The 21,400-nt window shown below is 44.2% G+C and overlaps 1 pseudogene; it reads right to left on the bottom strand.

The window, feature by feature from the left end:
• Positions 1-2,803: 2,803 nt before the first annotated feature.
• On the bottom strand, positions 2,804-3,308 carry LOC119805514 (annotated as a pseudogene).
• Between the last annotated feature and the right edge of the window lie 18,092 nt (positions 3,309-21,400).

Consider the following 21,400-nt stretch of genomic DNA (forward strand, 5'->3'; position numbering starts at 1 on the left):
TCTCCCTCTGCCTACAGCCCCTGGCTCTGGCTACAGTCTCTGCCTCTGTCTACAGCTTCTGACTACAGTCTCTGCCTCTGCATCTGACTGCAGCCTCAGCCTATAGCCTCTGCCTATACCCACTGCCTACACCCTCTGCCTACAGCCTCTCCCTCTGCCTACAGCCTCTAACACTGCCTACAGCCTCTGCCTCTGCCTACATCTTCTGCCTAATTACTCTGCCTCTGCCTATAGCCGCTGCCGCTGCCTACAGGCTAGGCGGCTGCCAAGAGCCTCTGCCTCTGCCTACAGCCTCTGCCTAGAACCTCTGCCTCTTTCTACAGCCTCTGACTCTGCCTATAGCCTCAGTCTCTATCTATAACCTCTGCCTACAGCCTACACCTCTGCCTCTGCCTACAGCCTCTGTCTGCAGCCTCTGCCTCTGCCTACGGCCTCTGCCTAGAGGCTCTGCTTCTGCACACAGCCTTTGACTACAGCCTATTCCTCTGCCTACAGACCCTGCTTACAGTCTGTGCCGCTGCCTACAGCCCCTGCCTAAAGCCTCTCTCTCCTACTCTGCCTACTGCCTCTGCCTACATCCTCTGCCTACCACCTCTGCCTCTGCCTATACCCTCTGCCTACAGCCTCTGCCTACATCCTCTGTCTAAAGCCTCTGCATCTGCCTACAGCCTCTGACTACAGCCTGTGCCTCTGCATACAGCCTCTGCATACAGCCCCTGACTCTGCCCTAAGCCTCTGCCTCTGCCTACAACCTCTGCCTACAGCTACATCCTCTGCCTACCACCTCTGCCTCTGCATATAACCTCTTCCTCTGCCTACAGCCTCTGCCTACAGCCTCTGCCTCTGCCTACAGCCTGTGCCTCTAACCTGAGCCTCTGCCTCTGCCTACAGCCTCTGCCTCTTCCTAGAACCTCTACCTCTCCCAACAGCCTCTGACTCTGCCTACAGCCGCTGACTTTCCCTACAGCCTTTGCTTCTACCTATACCCTCTTCCTAAAGCCTCCACCTCTGCCTCTACCTACAGCCTTTGCCTTGACTACAGACTCTTCCTTTGACTATAGCCTCTAACGACAGCCTTTTCCTGTTCCTACAGCCTCTGTCCAAAGCATCTGCCTCTGCCTACAGCCTCTGCCTACAGCCTGTGCATCTGCTTACAGCCTCTGCCTACAGCCTATGCCTCTGCATCTGCCTACATCCTCTGCATACAGCCACTGCCTACAGCCTCTGCCTATGCCTACAGCCTTTGCATACAGACTCTGCCTCTGCCTACAGCCTCTGACTACAACCTCTGCCTCTGCCTCCAGCCTCTGCCTCCAGCCCCTGCCTCTGCCTATAGCCTGTGTTTACAACCTCCGCCTCTGCCTACAGCCTTGCCTCTGCCTACAGCCTCTGACTCTGGCTACAGCCTCTGCCTACAGCCTCTGCCTCTGCTTACTGCCTCTGCCTCTGCCTACAGCCTCTGCCTCTGCCCACAGCCTCTATCTACATCCTCTGCCTCTGCCTCTGCCTCTGCCTCTGCCTCTGCGTCTGCCTACAGTCTCTGCCTCTTCCTCTGCCTACAGTCTCTGCCTCTTCCTCTGCCTCTGCCTCTGCCTACAGCCTTTGCCTCTGTCTCTGCCTATCGCCTCTTCCTTCTCCGCTGGCAACTGAACTAATAACCTCTGGAAGTGCAGTCAGGGCACTTTACTGCTGAGCCATTCTCAAGTGCTCTTGGCTCACCCATTGAATGCCTAGTTAATCGCGGCAGCAGCAGCAGGTGTGACTTGTGGAATCTAGAAGCCTTCCATCTGAATCTGCGGTACTCAGCTTTGTTTCTCTGTTTTTTTCATCCAGGCCACAAACCCATGCAAGGATGACATGCTCCTCTTGGATGGGTTGTCCCTCCTCTGCTAACTCTACCTAGATACTTTCTTAAAGACACAGCCAGGGTCTTTTCTCCTAGGTCATGTCAAGTTGAGAATGCATACTATCAGAAGAATTTGCCTTGTAGGAACAAGGAGTCCTAGTTAGGGTCTCTACTGCTGTGACAAAAGACCATGACCAAAAGGCAAGTTGGGGAGGAAAGTGTTTATTTGGCTTACACTTTTGTACCGCTGCTCATCACTGGAGGAAGGCAGGACAGGAACTCAAATGGGGCAGGAACCTGGAAGCAGGAGTTGATGCAGAGGCCATGGAGGAGTCTGCTTACATGCTTGCTCCCAAGGCTTGCTCAGTCTGCTCTCTCTCTCTCTCTCTCTCTCTCTCTCTCTCTCTCTCTCTCTCTCTCTCTCTCTCTCTCTCTCTCTTCTTTCTTTATTTCTTTCTCTTTTTTGCCTTTATAGGAGGAAGTTTTATTGTTAATTATGTAGTTTAATAGTCTCTGAAAGAAAAACTGATTAGCTTAATCCAACATGATTTGTAGTTGGCAAAGTGTATTCTGACTGCTAAGGATTTCACTTGGGAATACTTAACCACCTAACACTTGGAACATAATCCAGAACAATGTATCACCCCTCCTTTTCACTTTAATGCCACACCTACATCCCTTCATTATTGAAATATCTTCATTAAATATGATTCCCTGAAGACAGGTTCCTTGGAGCATATAGCATGAGGTCAATGCACAAAAAGAAAACTAAAAATAAAACTCTGTATGATAATTTACTAATCTAAAGAAACCAAGCCTTCCAATATATTAAGAAATAAATCCAGTTCCAAATGCACTAGTAGGTCTATGTGAAGAGGCTCTGGTGGAGTAACTGAAAACAGCCAGTTATTCCAAGATACACAAGCAGGAACGGTGCACCGAGCCCAGCAGTGGCACTCAGAGTCCAAAAGTGTTCTCTCCGCTGTAGGCCACACACAAGAATCCATCTTCATCCTTTTTCTTCTGGTAAAGCTGCCCCATAGTTAGGCTGGACTTTGGGACTGTCTTGTCCACAAACAGGAAGATCGTCTTCTCAGAAGGAAGCTGAATCCTTTTCCTGATGATGCACATGAACTGAGCCATGGTGATGTCAGATGGAACCAAGTACCTCCTTTTGTCAGTGTCAACAATCTGAGTGCCCGAGACCTTTTCCACCATCACCGGAATCCCGTTGGGGTACTTCGCTCTGATCTTCGCAGATTCCACGCGTCTATGTTCCAGTGAGTAGTCCTCCTTAAACATCTACTTCATGGCGGTGGGAGGCATTGGGGGACCGGAGCTGTCGACTTTGGAGAAGCATCACAACAACAACAACGGAGGCGGCGACTGCAGGGAAGACTACTCAGCAGGCGGGACTTCCGCCGTCCTCCGCCTGCTTTCTTATAGAACCCAGGACCACCAGCCCAGGAACTGCACCACCACCATAGACTGGGCCCTCCTCCATTGACCACTAAATGAGACAATGCCTTCCAGCTGGATCGCAAGAGGGCATTTCCTCGGCTGAGGCTCCTTCCTCTGATGACTTTAGCTTGTCTTGTGCTGACACAAAAGAAACAAGAAGGGCAATGGTAAGAGATTAGTTACTTGTCCTGTTTGCTGCAACAAAATAGCCCATGAGAGCGCCTGAAGGAAAGGGTTACTTTAGTATACTGCTCCAGTAAACTGAGGCACATTAGGACAAAAAAGCAGGAAGTGGCTGTTCACACTGAGTCCAAACCATGAAGCAAAGAACATGGATGCATGTTGGCAGAGACTGCTCGTTTGTTCCTGGCTGCCCAGACTCAAAATACCACACAGAAATCTGTATCAATTGCAATATTGTTTGGCCAATAGCTGAAGCATATTTCTGGCTAACTCTTATATTTTAAATGAACCCATTTCCATTAATCTGTGTATTGCCACGTGGCTCTTGCTTACCGGCAAGATTCTGGTGTGTCTGTCTCCTGTGGGCAGCTACTTGGCTTCCCACTGACTCTGCCTACTTTCTCTCTATATAACTCTTCCACCCTGGCTACATTCTGTTAAGCTGCTGGCTGAAAGCAACCTCTTTATTAACCAATAAAAGCAACACATATACAGAAGGACTTCCCACACCAGATTGACTCTCTCTTTTAAGTCAGTCCAGGACCCTAGCCCATGCGATGAACCATTTCTACTTAGGGGAGTCTTCTACCTCAATAACCTAGTTTAGAAAATCCCTCATAAACGAAAGTGACCAAAGACTTGTGACCTTGATAAAACTGACAATATCAACCAGCAGAGAGGGAAACTTTAAAACCTGAGCATGACACTGGGGATCCTTGCAAACACTACTCTAAGGGAAGTAAGCCAGGCACATAGAGACTACGTTTTTTGTGGTGATTCCACTTACACTAGGTACCATCTGTCAAATCCATAGAATAAGGAAGTAGGACAGAATTTGCCCCAGGCAAGCAGAAGGAGAGGCCAGGGTATCAGTGTCTACTGAAAGCAAGGCCCCTGTCTGTGATGATGACTGCTTGGGAAATGACCAGTGGTTAACAACAATTGTATGGATGGCTGCAATGCTGCTTAGATATGCACTTAACAAGACACCAAAATGTTAAGTTTTTTACATATTTTTTGTTACATATACACAAAAAAGTATTCAAAATTTCAGTTGTCTTTTAATATAGATTAAACCACTAATAGATAAGTTTGACCTAAAAATATACCTGACTGAAGAGGCCATGACTTTGGTCTGGTCTGCCTGCAGGTCCATCACATAGTCTATAAACCATTGTATGGTGTTGTTTGGGCTCACAATTTCGCAATTACTTTCCTTTTAATACATGTCATTATCTGTGGTGGGTACACTATATATCAGTGAAAAGGCCTATCACGATTTATTTACCACCCCTCTGTTGTCTTTTTTTGTTAGAGACTCATTGTATTATGAAACACAACTGTAAACTTATTTTTCCATGAATCTTACTTTTTTTTTTTTTAATCTCATGAACTTTTACAGAAGGATCCAGATTTCATGGAGTAGAGGAGTCTGGGAAATAGTGGGGGAAGGAGACTCGCTGAAGGTTGCAAGGAATGGCACTAGAAATATAGCCAGGATGTTTCCTGGGAAAGGGGGATGCTTCATGGGAAAGGAGATGCAGATGGAAAGTATCGGGGAGGTGGGGTGATTATGGAGGACAGGAGTGGACTGTGGAGTTTGAGTAGGGGACAGGCACTGAAAGAAAGTACACCCAGTGGTGGCCGTAGTCACAGAAAGGTAACTGATGAGGGTCATGGGAAGGTCTGGGAATCAAGTGGCAAGTAGAGCGGGTTCTAAGCCCCCAAAGCAGCAGCGGTGGCACATTTGATGCCAGAGTGTGAACAGAGTGGTAGATGACCAGCCAGCAAGTGCCTGTGACCTGCATTCACCCTCAGCATCCCGGAAGAGGACTGGGCAAAGCAGGCCAAAGGGAAGACCACAGGCTGGGGACAAGCCTTGTGGGCTTGGTGGGAAGCAATACCCCCCTCTGCTCCCTTTGCTAGAGTTGCCCATTCCATACCTAATCAATGCTGCTGCCATCCTGATGGCTTTGTCATTGGTTAAACACTGGTAAATGTCACCATCACCACCACTTGGGGGAACAATCCTTACCAGTTCACCATGTGCCAACGAGTACTGTCAATGCTCTCGGGTTCTTCTGGCCTAATTTTTACAGCCGCCCTCATGGGCCTCCTCCCCTGTCGGCTGGTGATGGCTCAAGAGGGCACAGTCCCAAGGTTACACAGAGCGACCACACCTCTGTAGCCTGGGTTACACTGCTCCTTGGAAGTCTGTACCCCAAACAGCGCCACAACTCCTACGCCCCAGACCCAACTTGGGCAGCTTACTTCAACCTGAGCAACACACCCCATTTCTTCGGGGGTTTTATTCCTCTATCGTTACACAAGGAAGCCGAGCTGTGTGGTCTCCAATTTTCTCTCTGGGGTTAGGAAAAGGATCTGCAAGTGAGAAACTAGAATTCAGTGGGACTAGAAAGCAAAGTATGAGCTGGCCGGGGAAGGAGGAGAGGGTGTTAGGAGGAATTGCCAGCTAAGGTGTGGGGCAAAGATGCGTTCACTAGGTCCAAAAGCACAAGGTCCTGGATTCTCCCCTTTGGAGAAGGCACAGGCTGAGCCACGTGCGGCACTATACTCCATGTCCAGCAGATGGCAGTGTCCTCACTAATGCCGCTAGCCAGCATGAGCCCCCAGTCATAACATGCATTAATTTCTTTATTTACAGTGTATTTTCAAAATTGTATTTGGTAATTCTTTATTTAACCATTTAAATAATTGCACACATAATAAATGCTTTCAAAAGCAGTTTCAGAGGTTTATGATCTCACCAGCCACCAGAAATACACAGAGATTCTAATCCCTCCATATCCTAGCCACTTTCAATATTTTCAATATTTTCCTACCCCCAACTCCTCCCAGATCTTCCCCCTTTCCCACCCACCCTACTCCACACCTTCCTTCTCTATCTTAGAAAACAAACAGTAAAAAGAAAACACATTTTGAAATTTTGGTTTTGAAAAAGAAAAATTACAAAGCAAGCACAAGAAACACGCACACGAGTCATACACACACATGCATGAGTCACAAACACAAGTCACACACACACATGCACATATATTTATACATGAGTCTCACATACAATCACACACACATGCACACACACACATGCATGAGACACACACAGCAAGTCACACACAGGAGTGTCACACACACGAGTCTCTCTCACACACACAGGAGTTGCACACACATGCATACATAAAACAAAAACCTTGACAAATATAAAATTGGAAGTCATAATATACAAGTCACAGATCAGTAAGACAAAAAAAATGCTCAAACAAAGCAATTTGAGACAAAAAGTCTACAAAATTACCATGGAGTTCATTTTGTGCTGATATCCACTGTTGGCCATGCCCACCCTTAAATGTTGAGCCATCCAGCAGGCCAGGTTATTCATGGGTCTCGAGGAGGCATCACCTAGGAATAATGGGGGAAAAGGGAAAGGGAAAGGGAACCAAGCGCGTAAGGAAAGACAGAATCAGTCTGAGATGCGTCAAGGTTCCGTTTATTGCAAGCAGGGTTTTGTTTTTTATAGGGTAGATCTAGTAGGGAAAGGTAAGGTTAGAGGGGGGTGGAAAACTACTGAGCCCTAGGCCAAAGGGGAAGTAGGCTGAAAATACCATCAGAGGGAGGATCCGTCAGTTGCGTGGTTGACCGCAAGATGTGCTTAAGATAAGTACGTGCTGTTAACTCATGCAGGCTATCCCAAGCGGAAAGGCGCGGGGGATGAATCAGCCTGCTTGACCCGAGGGTCCTTTTCGGTCCCTCACAAAATGTAGTTAATAAACCCAATGAGGCTCCACTGGGGAAAACTAAGTTTTCCTTTCCAATGGATGTCAACTGGAGGTAGCTTCTTGGCGGTGGATGGGAGGTCCTGTTCACTCTTATCTCTCAGTGCTGGGACCCTGTGTGGCTTGACCCTGTGCAGTGCTGTGCATGCTGCCCCAGTCTCTGGGTTTGTCTGTGCTCAATCCTGCTGTGCCCTGAAGATGCTCTTTCCTCAGAGTCATCCATCCCCTCTGGCTCTTAGAATCTTTCTGTCTCCTCTTCTGCAGAGCTCCCTGAACACTCAGAGAAGGGTTTCAATTTATTTTATTTTATCTTGTATTTTGATTTCACAACAAATATTTTAATGTTAGTTTCCTTTGAAAATAGATTTTTCCCCTACGTAATGTATCCTGACTACAGTTTCCCCTCTACTCCTTCCAATTCCAACCCTCCCCTCCCATCCACATCCACCGCCTTTCTGTCTCTCAGTAGAGAACAAACAGGCTTCTAAGGGATAATAATAAACTATAATAAGACCAAACAAAAACTAACATCAGAAAAGGACAAACAAGCAGAAGGAAAAGATTCCAGGAAAAGACACAAGAAACAGATACAGACACGGTGACCCCCACTCGCACACTCAGGAACCCCAGAAAAAACACTGAACTGGAAGCCATGACATATACACAAAGCATCTGTAGGGTAAAAAGAGAAAGAGAGAATACACATAAAAAATAAGATTAAAGAAAAGCTCCAAGACAGCATTATGAGACAGGGAACCTCTGAAGACATTATTGAGGTAGTTTTCTGTTGGCATCTCCTGCTGGGCACGCAGCCTGCCCTTAAGAGTGGTTTGTTTCCCCAGTGAGACTCCCTTGGAGAAAACTAAATTTCCATTTGCAAATGGTTATCAATTGGAGATGGCTTCTGGGTTGGGATGTGGGCCTGTGTCCACTTCTCCTTTCAGCTCTGGGACCCCATCTGATGCAGACCTCTGCAGTCCCTGTGCCTGCTACCTTGTCTCTGTGAGTTCATGTGTGCATTGGTCTTGCTGATTTCCAGACTCTTCTTTCCTTCACCCCTCTGGCTCTTACCTTTCTTCTGCCTCCTCTTCCACAGGGTTCCCTGAGCCTCAAGGAGAGAGAGTTGATGGCGACACCCTGTTTAGAGCTGGTACCCTCCCCTTTATTAACTTCTCAGAAAGGTAGCAGCTGCCAGCCTTGAGCCAGCGGCATTCTTTTTTCCCACCACTAGAGGTGCTAAGTCAGATGGCACCTTTGGGTAGTGGCATTCTACCCTGCCTGGCTCCAATCAGGTGCCTCCTTTTGTCTTCACTCTGTCTCTTGTGGAGCTGCCCATCTCCATGACTGGGGATGTCTCCACAACTCGGGAAGAGATGCAGGGAGGACCAGTAAGGAAATGGCGAGGAAGCTGCTGTTTGCTTCCTTCTCATGTTCAAATAAAAGAAAAGTTTTATCTTTAAGATTAGTGTTTTGGGGGCTTGGGGAGATGACTCAGCGGTTAAGAGCACTGGCTGCTCTTCCAGAGGTCCTGAGTTCAATTCCTAGCCATTGTATAGTGGCTCACACCACCTGTGATGAGATCTTGTGCCTCTTCTGGTCTGCAGTGCAAACATATATGCAGGCTGAACTCTGTATACAAAATACATAAATAAATCTTGGGGCTGTATCTCTTTAAATGTGGGGTTTTTGTTGTTGTTGCTGTTGTTTTTTTTTTAGTTATCACTCTGAGAATTATATACATTTTCTAACTTTTGTAATTTAGATTTAACGCTGTAGCAGTCCATATAAAATATAGAAGTCTGTATGCTCTACAACTTTCTATAACTTCCATACCTTCCACGTATGTTCCGTGTATGTTCACATCTTACTTTCCACATACATAGATGCTTAAAAAGAAAAAGTTGGCCGGGCGGTGGTGGCGCACGCCTTTAATCCCAGCACTCGGGAGGCAGAGGCAGGCGGATCTCTGTGAGTTCGAGGCCAGCCTGGTCTACAAGAGCTAGTTCCAGGACAGGCTCTAAAAAAGCTGCAGAGAAACCCTGTCTCGAAAAAAACAAAAAGAAAAAAGAAAAAGAAAAAGTCGCTTTCTGCATCTCTGCACATTGATATCAACAGGCAGTTATCATTTCTACTGACTTTCTCCACTCTCAGAGAACAAACTTCCCTGGGGTAGGTTAGTTAGTTAGTTAGATAGTTAGTTAGTTAGTTAGTTAGTTAGTTAGATCAGCTATCAGATCAAGAACAGATTGGCTGCAGACAAATCCCTGAAGTTTCCTTCTTCCAAGATTCGATTTCACCTTTTTTCTTGGAAGTTCTTTTTCAGTTTATATCAATATAAAATTCTGGGTAGAATCTTTTCTTTAACCCTCTTAAAGTATGCCCTTGTTCTGGTGTCTTTTAGACTCTGTTGTGAAAATCCATGATGCTATCTCTACATAGAATGCCTTATTTTTTACTAGTTAACTTTATGACTTTTGTGTGTATTTGGTTTCAGATATTTAGTTATAAAGTGTCTAGGAACTTTTTGAAAAAAAAAATCCTTATTTTGCTTGGGAATGGCTGAGTATCTTAAATCTATACACACAGGTTTTTCAGCAAATTTGCCAAGTTTTCATCCTTTATTTCTTCAAATACCTTTTCTTCTCAATTTTTTCTTAGTCTTGGGTTCTAATTGTATGCCTTTTTGACCTTGACATTTTGGTAGTCTTATTATTAGTCAGAGCTCACCAGAGAAACAAAACAATAGGATCTGTCTAATCTATCTCTCTATCTCTATCTATCTATCTATCTATCTATCTATCTATCTATCTATCTATCTATCTATCATTTATCTGTTTGTCTGTCTATCTATCATTTGTCTTTCTGTCAATTTGAGAGAACTGCTTAAGGGTTGAAGGTCTCCCTGGCTCACAATTTGGAGGTCTCTTCTCCTGGTAGCCACCTCCATTGCGTCTCAACCTGTGGTGAAGTAAACATGTCATCATGGAATGCCATGGAATGCATAGTTCTTCAACTCTTAGCAAGGAAGCAGAGCTGTAACAAGAAGGGGTCAGAGCAAGAGACTGCTGACACACCACCAATTACCTTCTTCCTCTACCGAGACCTCACCTCCACCACTTTCCAACTGTCCATTTAAACTCTGAATCCATCAATGAATCAAACCATTAATTAGGTGATCTTTGGGAAAATCCACAGACATGCCCTGAAGTGTGCTTTACTTGGTAATATCCACCTTGTAACTGAACGGTGATTAACAATCAATCCAGGGCAGACACTAAAAGGACTTAACTTTGAATCCATGCCCCAAGAACCACAAGCCACGCCTAGAAGCCATGCCAGGAAGCAGAATATGAATGTCAGCTTAATAGGGTGCTCCTGGGAAGCTTTGCTTTTCTGCAGTGCTATGAATCAAACCCAAGGGTTTGGCACATAATAGACAAATACTCTACCACCTGGTTACACTTCCTAGCCATCAAACAGGAAGCAAATTTTCCCGTCTACACTTTTGTTCTCTGTGGTGTCTCAGTGGGTTGAATGGGACGCCCCCAATTGGCCAGGGCAATTTTCACATTCTTCCAACTAGAATGTTTTTCTCTTCCAGAAACACACCTCCACAGCACACTCAGAAACACTCCAGCAGGCCTTCTGGGGATGCATTTTTCTTAGGAGCATGGCTGGTGCCTGTGAGTTTCCTGCAAAAACACAGAAGTGTGCTGTGATATTTGCAAAGTATTTGTTAGAAAATAATAAGAAGCTGCTTAGTTTTCAGTATTTCTATCAAAGAAAAAGAAGTCTACTGTCCTTGTGTCAGAGGGTTAGGATTGGATGACTATTTTTGTTTGCATTTTCTGCCTCAAACAGAACAGTAAAAAGAGTCAAAATATTTCCTACCCTTTGGAGCAGTCTCTTGCTCACATTGGAGAAGTTGGGTGCCTGGGCTGAAGACATCCATACCCTTGCCACTTGGCCTGTAGGTTTGGCTTCTGGAGCTCTGGTCTCTTTTGTATTTTTTCATAAATAATAATGACAGGGATACAGTGGAGTTAATGGGGTTGGGTAGGCAACAAGGTTGGATCCAAGCTCTGTCCTGGGAAAAGGCAGCATCTCCAGCCTTGGCAAGTCATAGAATGAAGTCTAGGTTGTAGTCATGTGGCAGCGGGCTGTCCGCTTCCCACCACCTGGCTAGCTTTACACCCGAAATAATTACATGGAAACTGTATTCTTTTAAACACTGCTTGGCCCATTAGCTCTAGCCTCTTACTAGCTAATTCTCACGTCTTGATTAATTCATTTCTAATAATGTGTGTAGCACCATGAGGTGGTGGCTTACCGTGAAAGATTCAGCATATCTGACCTGGTGGCTGGCTTCATGGCGACTCTCCCAGAGAGGAGAGGCATGGTGATTGCCTCACTTCCCTCTTCCTCCCAGAATTCTGTTCTGTCTACTCCACCAACCTAAGGGCTGTCCTATCAAATGGCCCAAGGCAGTTTCTTTGTTAACCAATGAAATCAACACACACAGAAGACCCACCCACATCATTAAGGCAACATGGTAGCTTCAGTTTTCTACTCAGCTAATTCTATTTATTTTCTACAGATGAACTCACTCTTAAGAAAAGATTATGACTGAAAATAATGACAAAACTTTCATATAACTGGCCCTTGACAAGTAAGGTTTTCTTTTATCAGTAATTTTTGGATCCAGAGAGCCCTTTGCTGCTAACATTTTAAGGACATTTTGTAGGAAGATCTTTCATGATATCAAGCCATACACTTTTCTTCCTGTAACAGACACCTAGGACTAGCACAGTTCACTCTGTGGTAGAAGTGCCACTTCAGCTGTAAAAGTCAACATGTAAACAGCACCACCTGACAAAATGAGAACTCTCCAAGTCCATAGTACCGGAAAAGACTCTAAATACACTAACCTTGGTTTTTGGCTTCTGTAGTTCTGCTCCTGATCACATTGGGATTCCAAATACCCAGTGTATTTTCAGGCTGCCTAATAAAGGCTTTATATTGGCATAAACCCATGTCCAAACTGTCTTCTCTCATGGATACTCCAAAGCACTCGATCTAAAAGTCTGCAATGCGGTGAACATAAACCATACTATCATCAAGTCTCATGGGAAATGTTCTGTGTTGATAAACACTGTGCTCTATAGAAATAACATGAAAGATTTAGTAGGCAAAGGGAGTACAGGGCTTCCTTAACATTGGAAGCTGGAGGGGCTTCCTCAAATCACCTTTTCCCTTCACTTTGGAAGTCTCCATGGCCTCAGCATGCAGACATCTTTCTTATGCTTCTACAGGTGTTTTGTCTTTGTTCCCTGCTAGGTCAGCACTACTGCTGGGTTTTCATTCACTGACCCTTGTTTCTTTCTTCTTTCTGTCTTTCTTCCTTTTTGTTTTTTTTCTTTTTCTTTTTTGGTTTTGGAGACAGGGTTTCTCTGTGTAGTCCTGGCTGTCCTGAAACTAGCTCTGTAGACCAGACTGGTCTTGAACTCAGAGATTTGCCTGCCTCTTTCTCTGAAGTGCTGGAAATGAAAGGCATGTGCCATCACTGCCTGGCAACTGACCACTGTTTTTTATCCCAATCCTTAAGATCCCCTCTCTTTTGTGCTAAACCCTCTTCATCTGCCAGTTTAACTTTTCTCCATAGCTGATGTTCCTCCTGAATGAATTTGAATGGAATGGATGGATGATGTGATTTAAACATGGGCTGAAACTCAGGTAGAAATGTCACCTGCACTGTGAGACCTTAGTCAGACAGAACTTTAATTTGACATATTTATGAGGTGAAGAGGATTGAAATCTTCAGGGCAGAGCATCCATGATTAAGTACAGATGACTTTATAAAAGCAAAAGAGGCCCAAACATTGACATGGACCCCTGCCTCTCACCAAGATGTCCTGCCCTGGTTTGGAACTAGGCCAGCAGGGAGACCATTACTGGATTTAGTTTCCTGACTTTGAGCCCAAACAACCCTCTTTCTTTTATAATATACCCAGTCTGTGATATTATGTTTTCAGCAACAGAAAAAAAGATTAGGGCAATGAATAACATCTAAATCTTTTAAGTGATTACTTTCTCTCGTCCCATCCCATGCCCTCAACCCTATGCTACTGCATACCCTGTAGCTGTTCTTGTAGGATCATCACCTTACTCAGAACAGAACTTTAAAACACTCTCAAGAAGCCATGTAGCCCCGTCGGAGCCAGATGAATCTTTAACCAGTAAGCCACAACCATGTGGTGATACACAGATTAATAAAAATGGGTTAAATTAATATGTAAGAGTTAACCAATAAGAAGCTAGAGTTAATGGGCCAACAAGTAATTTTGTTAATACAGTTTATGTGTGATTATTCTGGGTCTGAGCTTCTGAGAAGCCGGAAACCAACGAACAGTCCTCCCTCCAATGCTACCCTCTGTCCTCCTTTGGCTTCCTGAATCCCAAAGCCAAGTAGCCATTGTCCCAAGGGAAAGTAATTCTTCCCATAAACTGTGGTCATTCCTCCTCTAGTCTCTGAGACTTGCTTATAATCCTTGGATTTGCCTTAGACTAGGCAAGGAGCTTTCAATACTAATTCTTTAAAACACTGCTTTCCATAGAATTAAATAAGACATCCTCTAGCTTTAAATGCTCACAGGGAATAAATACAGCATCTTTTTGGACAGACAATCGAGATTCCAACCCCACCCCATCCAAAGCAATGGAATATGTATTAGGTTTTGTTGATACTAGGAACTTTGTAGCCATTACTAGGATGATAAGACATAAATCCTAACTGTGTGAAGAAACTCTGGGTGTGCAGAGATATTTATTTGCTGACTGACAAATGACAGTGTGTCTATGAGCATAGGGATGGCTCAGCAGAAGGAAATATTCAGCCATGGGAGATGATTGGCACCTCCTTTTCTATATTTAGACTATGCCTTAGAGTTCATAGAAATGTATTACTTGTACTCCCCCCTTAGATCATTTCTCTCTCTCCCTTTCTCCATGCTCTACTCATTTATGTTTATGAATAAGAGCCACATGTGATTCATTCCTCAAGCTTAAGACTTATTTCTCATAACTTACACAAACACAAATCCCATTTTTAACTCATTAAGTTAAAGCGAGAGAGAGTGAGTTTGGAGGGGAAAAAGTAGAGCTTTTGTTTACATTTTTGATCCAGGGAATAATTTAAGCTATTAAACTAAATTGTACAAAAACATGAACAATCTTAGAGTTATTCAGAGATCCTGCACTTTGGAACAGAGGGGTGGACCAAAGTGCATACAGCTTTGGAGGGAGTTAAGAAGGGAAATATATGTTCAGAGTTCCTTGGTTAACACTGTCATTTTGGATGCTGAGTACCTGTCATCCTGTTCCAGGGGAGTCCTTCATCTCTTCTCCACTGGTGAAGAGTCCCCTCTCATGTGGAGTCCACAAAACTTTGACAGACACTCAGGCACCATGAATTCCAGAGACCATTTCTTTAGAAGAGCCAAAGAACCATCATGAAAGGAGGAAACAGGACAGTAACTGTGGGGAAGAAGCCTCATGTGAATCAGGTCAACTTTCAGGTCTCAGTTTCTTTGTACCTTTCCTTCCTGAGTGTCAACAGCTAAAATCCTACAGTTAAGAGTATCGCCAATGGCAACAGGTATTTCATTTTCTGTTTGTTATACAGTGAGTGGGATTTTAGAAGCAACTTCCCACAAAGATGGTTTGGTTTTTTGTTATCCTTGTTGCCTTGTTTTGTTTTGTTTTCTTTAACTTCCAAAAGTAAAATATTTAGAATTTTGTTGTTAGCTAAAATTCTTGGAACTGGAGCCACCAACCAGGAAATGCTTATTCATACTTGTAGGAAAGTCACATGTAGTGGCATTTCATTTGTATTTTAATTAATAAAGCTTGCCTGAGGATCAGAAAAGTAAAACAGTCACACTGGCCAGCCTTACAGACTGGGCAGCAATGGCACACATTTTTAATCCCAGTAGCCACACTAGCTTGCATAGAAACCAGGCGGTAGTGGTGCATGCCCTTAATCCCAGACCTAGAGGGGATTATAAATTGGGAGGAGATGGCTCTCTGTCTCAGTCTCATTCTGAGGTTAACTGGAGGCAGGATTGCTATTGTTGAACTGAGGTAAAGGTAAGAGCCAGTGGCTGATTGTTTTGCTTTTCTGGTCTTCAGGTTGAACCCAATATCTGTCTCTGAGTTTATATTAATTATGCTTCATTTTGGTATGCAAGTTTTGAGGTAAAAATGTATTAAAAAAGCCTTTTGCCTGAGACTTTTTAGCCACTGGCACAGGCCAGAGCTGGCATTGGAATTTCAGCTCTAGGAATTGGAACTCAAACCTAGCCACCTGGATCTGGGAGAAACATTTGTACTCCCAACTCCCATCAGTGCTGTGGGATAAAGCTCTTGTACCCTGTAAAGATTTGTCACTCATATTGGTTTAAGAAAACACTGACTGGCTAATAGCCAGGCAGGAAAAAATGATATCAAGCCATGTGGCTAAACATAGATAAGAACTATGGGTTAATTTAAATTGTAAGACCTAGTTAATAATAAGCCTAAGCTAATAAATCAAAAGGTTTATAATTAAAAAATAAATAAAACACTCTCAATACTCCTTATTCATGGTGATCTTATTCTTGCAATGACCACATATCTTTTCTTCTCCATTTCCTTGACCACCACCCAGTCCAGGCCCTCAACCCATGCCCTGGTGCCTGGTTTCCTGTGTCCTCCTTGCCTCTTGTCCCAAATTCTTGACTAAAGATGTTTAACCAACACACACAATGCTACCCTTCCTTAACTATACCTTTTTCTTTAGCAAGTTGTGATTTAGAAACCCAGAATTTAGAAAACGAAGGTCCTGGGTCCTGAAGGCCCTTATGGACAGATGATGATCAGATCTGGAATGACCAGCTTGGCTGTCATCCCTGCCCAGATCCAACACTCCCAGTTGGTTCACCCCAAAATCTGGGCATTGCAATGCTACTTCAATGAAGACATATTCCATGGAGAGGTAGGACGTACGGCAGAGGGATGCAGAACTAGAGATGCCATGGCAGTGACAGGTGTGGAGGAAGGATGCAATGAACAGGGGGTGTGGCTTTGATAAGCAGGACCTTTATTGTAGCATACAGCAGCCTGGAGCTAGCACAGGCTCTGCCCCAGAACATGCTGTCCAGCCACTCAGTCGCCCTGACTCAGAACAGTAGAAGGATGTCCAAGACAGAGAATTGTCTATTTTCTCGATTGAGCCTCCTTGAAAGCCCTCCCCAGTCTGTACTGCACCTGGAGGCCATGTTGGTATTCAAGATCCACACAAAAGCCCATGGCTCCTGCTGTCATCCTAAGAAGTGTTGATGCCCAGGATCTGTGTGGATGGTCATAGTCTGTGAATAATATGGAATCCTGAGCACAGGAAAATGGAGCTGTCTGTCTGGCATTTAGATCCATATTTGTTTGTTTGTTTGTTTTACAGTGAAATTATGAAAATATTCTTGATATAAGAAAAAGCAATGAAAATATGTTTATAAAAGAGTGTGTGTGTGCGTGTGTGTGTGTGTGTGTGTGTGTGTGTGTGTGTGTGAGTGTGTGTGTGCATGCCCACCCCTGCATGCTTGTGGAGGTTAGAGATGACTGGTGGGAGCAGTTCTCTCCACCATGGTGGTTACAGGGATTGTGTTCGCTTCAGCAAGCTTAGTAGCAAAAGCCTTTACCCTTATCAGCTGTGCCATCTTACCGGCTTCCTCCCCTCTTCCTCTACCCTTACCAGCTGTACCACCTTCCTGGCTTTCTCCCCCTCTTCGCATGAGAAGAAGGAATGAGATTCAGAGAATGAGATTCAAGGCCAGTACACTCTATGTTTACATTTGCCGTTTCCATCTTGTGTGTCTGTATTTGCAGGTGAACACATACCTAGGTGCACATTGGAGCTCAGAGGAGAACTTGAGGCAGTAGGTTTTCTCCTTCCACTGTGCAGGCTCCAGGATTTAAACCCAGGTCATCAGGCTTGGCAGCAAGTGCCCTTATCACCGAATCATCTCTCTGGCCCATGGCCAGTGAGGTGACCAGTATTTAAAATAGCACTTCTCAACTTTGGCATCATTGGCAGTTTAGGCCAAAAATTGTGGGGGGAGAGCATGGTAGGATGCTCAACAACATCCACCTTTATGCCTCTCCCTCCAGTTCTTGTAACCCAAAATGCCTCCTGTGGGGGACAAAAATGATCTTAGGTACATAAATACTTTTTAAATCTCACGTTTTTGACTCCAAAACCCTTGATCATCCACAATTGTTTTGCCGTCCACATACACCATATGATTTCTTTAAACATAAATGCAGAGGTGTGGTGGGCGGGGCCATGTGTGGCAGGTGAAGCTCAGTACAGAGTGTGGGGTCAGTACCCACTCCACCCAGATTAAGATAAGAAAGAACTGTAAGCAAGCTTTCTCTTTTTTATTTTAAATATTGTCTCCTTTCTCTTTTAAAAAACAAAGTTACATAATATTATTGGAAATTTGCCTAACCCTAATGATGAAGCCTGTCCACTGTCTGTCATTATATTGTCACCCTCTTTTGATGTTGTTTTTAATCTTTTAGGGTCTCTAGGGACCCATTCTCTCTCACACCTAATTATCCCTGGTTTCCTGGTCTCCCTAAGCTTTGCCATAATCCTTTTCCAAAGCAGGGACTATATCTCATGTGCTGATGAGGCCAAGGCCCCCGAGATGCCACCGTGTATATTTTGGCATGTTTGCTGACAATGCCAACTCCATTTTTCCAAGAAGCACACAGTTTACAGATGAGGTGTTTCTCCTGGATGCAAAGTCAGCCGTAGACTTATTTTCTTGCTTATTACTAATGTACGAGTAAGTACTTTAAAATGTATAACTACACCGGTTTCCATTCCACTGGAAAGAGAACTGACAGACACATGACAAAGTCACAGATACTCTGAAAAAGTCAAGCTTCTCTGAAAAACCAGAATAAACGATGTGCATTGACTCAAAGGACAGCAAGCACCATATACCTGGGATATCACCAATCCCAGCAGAGGGGCCTGGGAGTGAAAATACACACTGGTCTCCAAACTCATCATTTCCTAAATCAATATATTTAATTAGTTACATGCTAAAATGATATTTGGGGTATATTTTATTACATAAAATATATTATTAAATATTTACTTCTTTATGTTTATTTATTTTGAGACAGGGCCTTGCTGTGTAGCCTTGGCTGGTCTGGAACTAGCTATGTAAGTCATACAGCTCTGCCTGCTTCTACCTCCTGAGTGTTGGGGTTAAAGGCATGCATTTCTATGTCCAGTATGTTATTAAAATTCTAATCAGGACCAGTGAGATGGTTCAGCAGATAAAGAGGCTTGCAAGCAAGCCTGATAACCTGAATTTGATCTCCACATGGTGGAGGGAGAGACTGGACGACTGCATGCTGTAAGTCCACGCATGTGCCTGGCCTGACCCACATATGTCCCACACCACAAATTAAATATATTAATTTTAGACTTGAAAATAGAAAGATAGTAACTATATAGATTATTATGTTCTTATTTGATTGGTATTTTGCTGACTTACTGTGCTGTCCCTTACTATAACAAGATATTTGAGGCTGGGAACTTCATAAAGAAAAGGGGTTTCTTTAGCTCAGTCTCTGGCTTCATTGACTGACACCTGATAGCATCATACTGGGATCACAAGTGAGAGGAAGTGATACATGAGGGAGCTGGGAAGAGGGACTGGAGACTAACAAGGGTCCATAAAAGCTTTTCTATCTCTTCAGTGGGCATACCCCAATGATGGAGAACCTTCCAAGGACATGCCTTCGTAAGTCTCCACCCCTTTTAACATTGGCTCACTGGAGACTAAGTTTTCATTGCATGAGTCCTCACCAACATCACACATGTCTTGGGCATTCTTCTGGCGTCCTCATCAGCTCCCTGAGTTACACATTTCCAACAAGACATTCCTGTATTTCCTCAGAAGAATCCCTGAGAATCCCGCAGTTAGCACATAGCCAGGTCCTTAAAGATCTTGAAAATGCACCTGTTCAGCCTGCTCTTAAGAAGGCAGGAGCAAATGTTGCTACTAATGAGTCTTTGTGTGTAGACAAACACCAAGTTATAGAGACAATGTGCAGAGAGGAGTGCAGACCTCTGCCTGCTGCCCTTAAAAAGGTCTCCTTGTACAGTTGGTGTCTGCCAAGCATCTGGGAACCCAGGGGCAGGGAGGCAAACACTGAGAGAGCAGCCCTAAGTGCTTGCGTAAATGATATGCTTTATGCTGAACACATGCCTCTCTTCTGCATCTACTGTTTCGACGCCAGGCATTTTATTTGTTTGTTGTTTGTCTTTCAGTTCCAAACCCTAGCATAGGCTATAGAAATTTTGTCTTGGTTCATCATGACTTTGAGTACGGAGGGGCATGTCTCCAGTCATGAACAATGAAACATGACCAAACTTGGTCCGGACCTTCAGAACAAGTCTTTGGCTGGTAGGATGTGATTCAAAGGTTTATTTTTGCTTTTGTTTTGTTTATTTTTTCTGCCTCTGGATAGTACTATGGTAATTGCCATATCTGTGACACATCCAGACTGAAGAAATCCCCTGGGTGAAGTGGGCAGAGCAGGAAGACAGACTTGGGTCTTTGATGACATATTTGAGCTCTGATGTAAAACAGCATTAACATCATGATAGTGAGAGACTTCACACTATGTGTGTGTGATAGTCTACATGTAATTGGCCCCCATAATATCATAGGGAGTGGCCATTAGGAGGTGTGGCTTTGTTTGTTGGAGTTGGTATGGCCTTTTTGGAGGAAGTGTGCTGCTGTGGGGTGGGCTTTGAGGTGTCCTATGCTCAGGATACTGCCCAGTGTCTCAGTTGACTTCCTGCTGCCTTCTGGTCAAGATGTAGACAGAACCATGTCTTCTTGCACACTGCCATGTTTCCCGTTATGATGATAATGGACTGAATCTCAGAAACTGAAAGCAAGTCACCTCAATTAAATGTTTTCTCTATAAGAGTTGCCATGGTCAAACAGCAATAGAAACCTTAATTAAGCTGTCCTTTAAGTGCTTTTAAGTCAAATTTCTCTCTTTGCAGACCAACTAACTATCCTTGCAGAAAATGGGAAAACAATTATACTACCTGCCAAATGAATTTTGTTAATAGGTTTTTGTTTGTTTGTTTCGTTTTTGAGACAGGGTTTCTCTGTAGCTTTGGAACCTGGCCTGGAACTAACTCTTGTAGACCAGGCTGGCCTTGAACACACAGAGATCCACCTGCCACTGCCTCCCACCTTCTTAATAGTTTTGAGGAAAATGTATTTATGGATTTTTTCAAGAAACCATTTATGGAGTGCCTTTCACAGAAAGGAAGTACATTCAAACAGAATTTGTAATTCCAAAGGAAATATTAAATCAGCACCCGAGTAAATGTAATAGGAAGCACGTCAAGCCACATGAGAAGCTACGACAGAGTCGGTGTTAGCTGAGCTGTTACACAAATGCTGTTCTGAGCTCATATGCTTCAGGATACAGTTGTTCCAAAGCCCTCGGCAGAGTCACTTTCGTGTCCTATTGTCCAGAGTTGGGCAGTCACCACCAAAGTAAAACACCCACCATGACAGAGTGGGGCTCTACAAGAAACCAGAATGTGGTTTGAAAGATCTGGGTCTTTTGGAGAGGCCCTAATGTCATGCTCATCAAAGTAATGACTGCTTATGATTTGGGAGTGCTGTGGGTGAAGGTCATGGCTGGGCAGTCCAGAGAAGCATGTTCAGCCATCTTGACCTGAATGGACTTCATCCGACTTCCCTTCACTCTCAGCTGGGAGGTGTGTTGGCATCGAAGAAGAAGCAGCTCTGTGATGGGGTAAACAAGCAGGTTTTCTGACATCCAGAAGCTCACTGTATGATTAGATATGTTGCCATGCGGTGTGGGAGAGGACAGCATAGGCCACAGGATGCCACATTATACCAACGGTGCCAGGCTCCCGGAAAAAGCAATTTCAGCTCTGTAGACACATTGTGTCTTCTAAATCAGCTATTTCATTCTCGGAATTTCTCTAAGAGGAACTAGTAGAAAATTT

This window comes from Arvicola amphibius, chromosome X (genome assembly GCF_903992535.2).
Source record: "Arvicola amphibius chromosome X, mArvAmp1.2, whole genome shotgun sequence".
NCBI lineage: Eukaryota > Metazoa > Chordata > Mammalia > Rodentia > Cricetidae > Arvicola > Arvicola amphibius.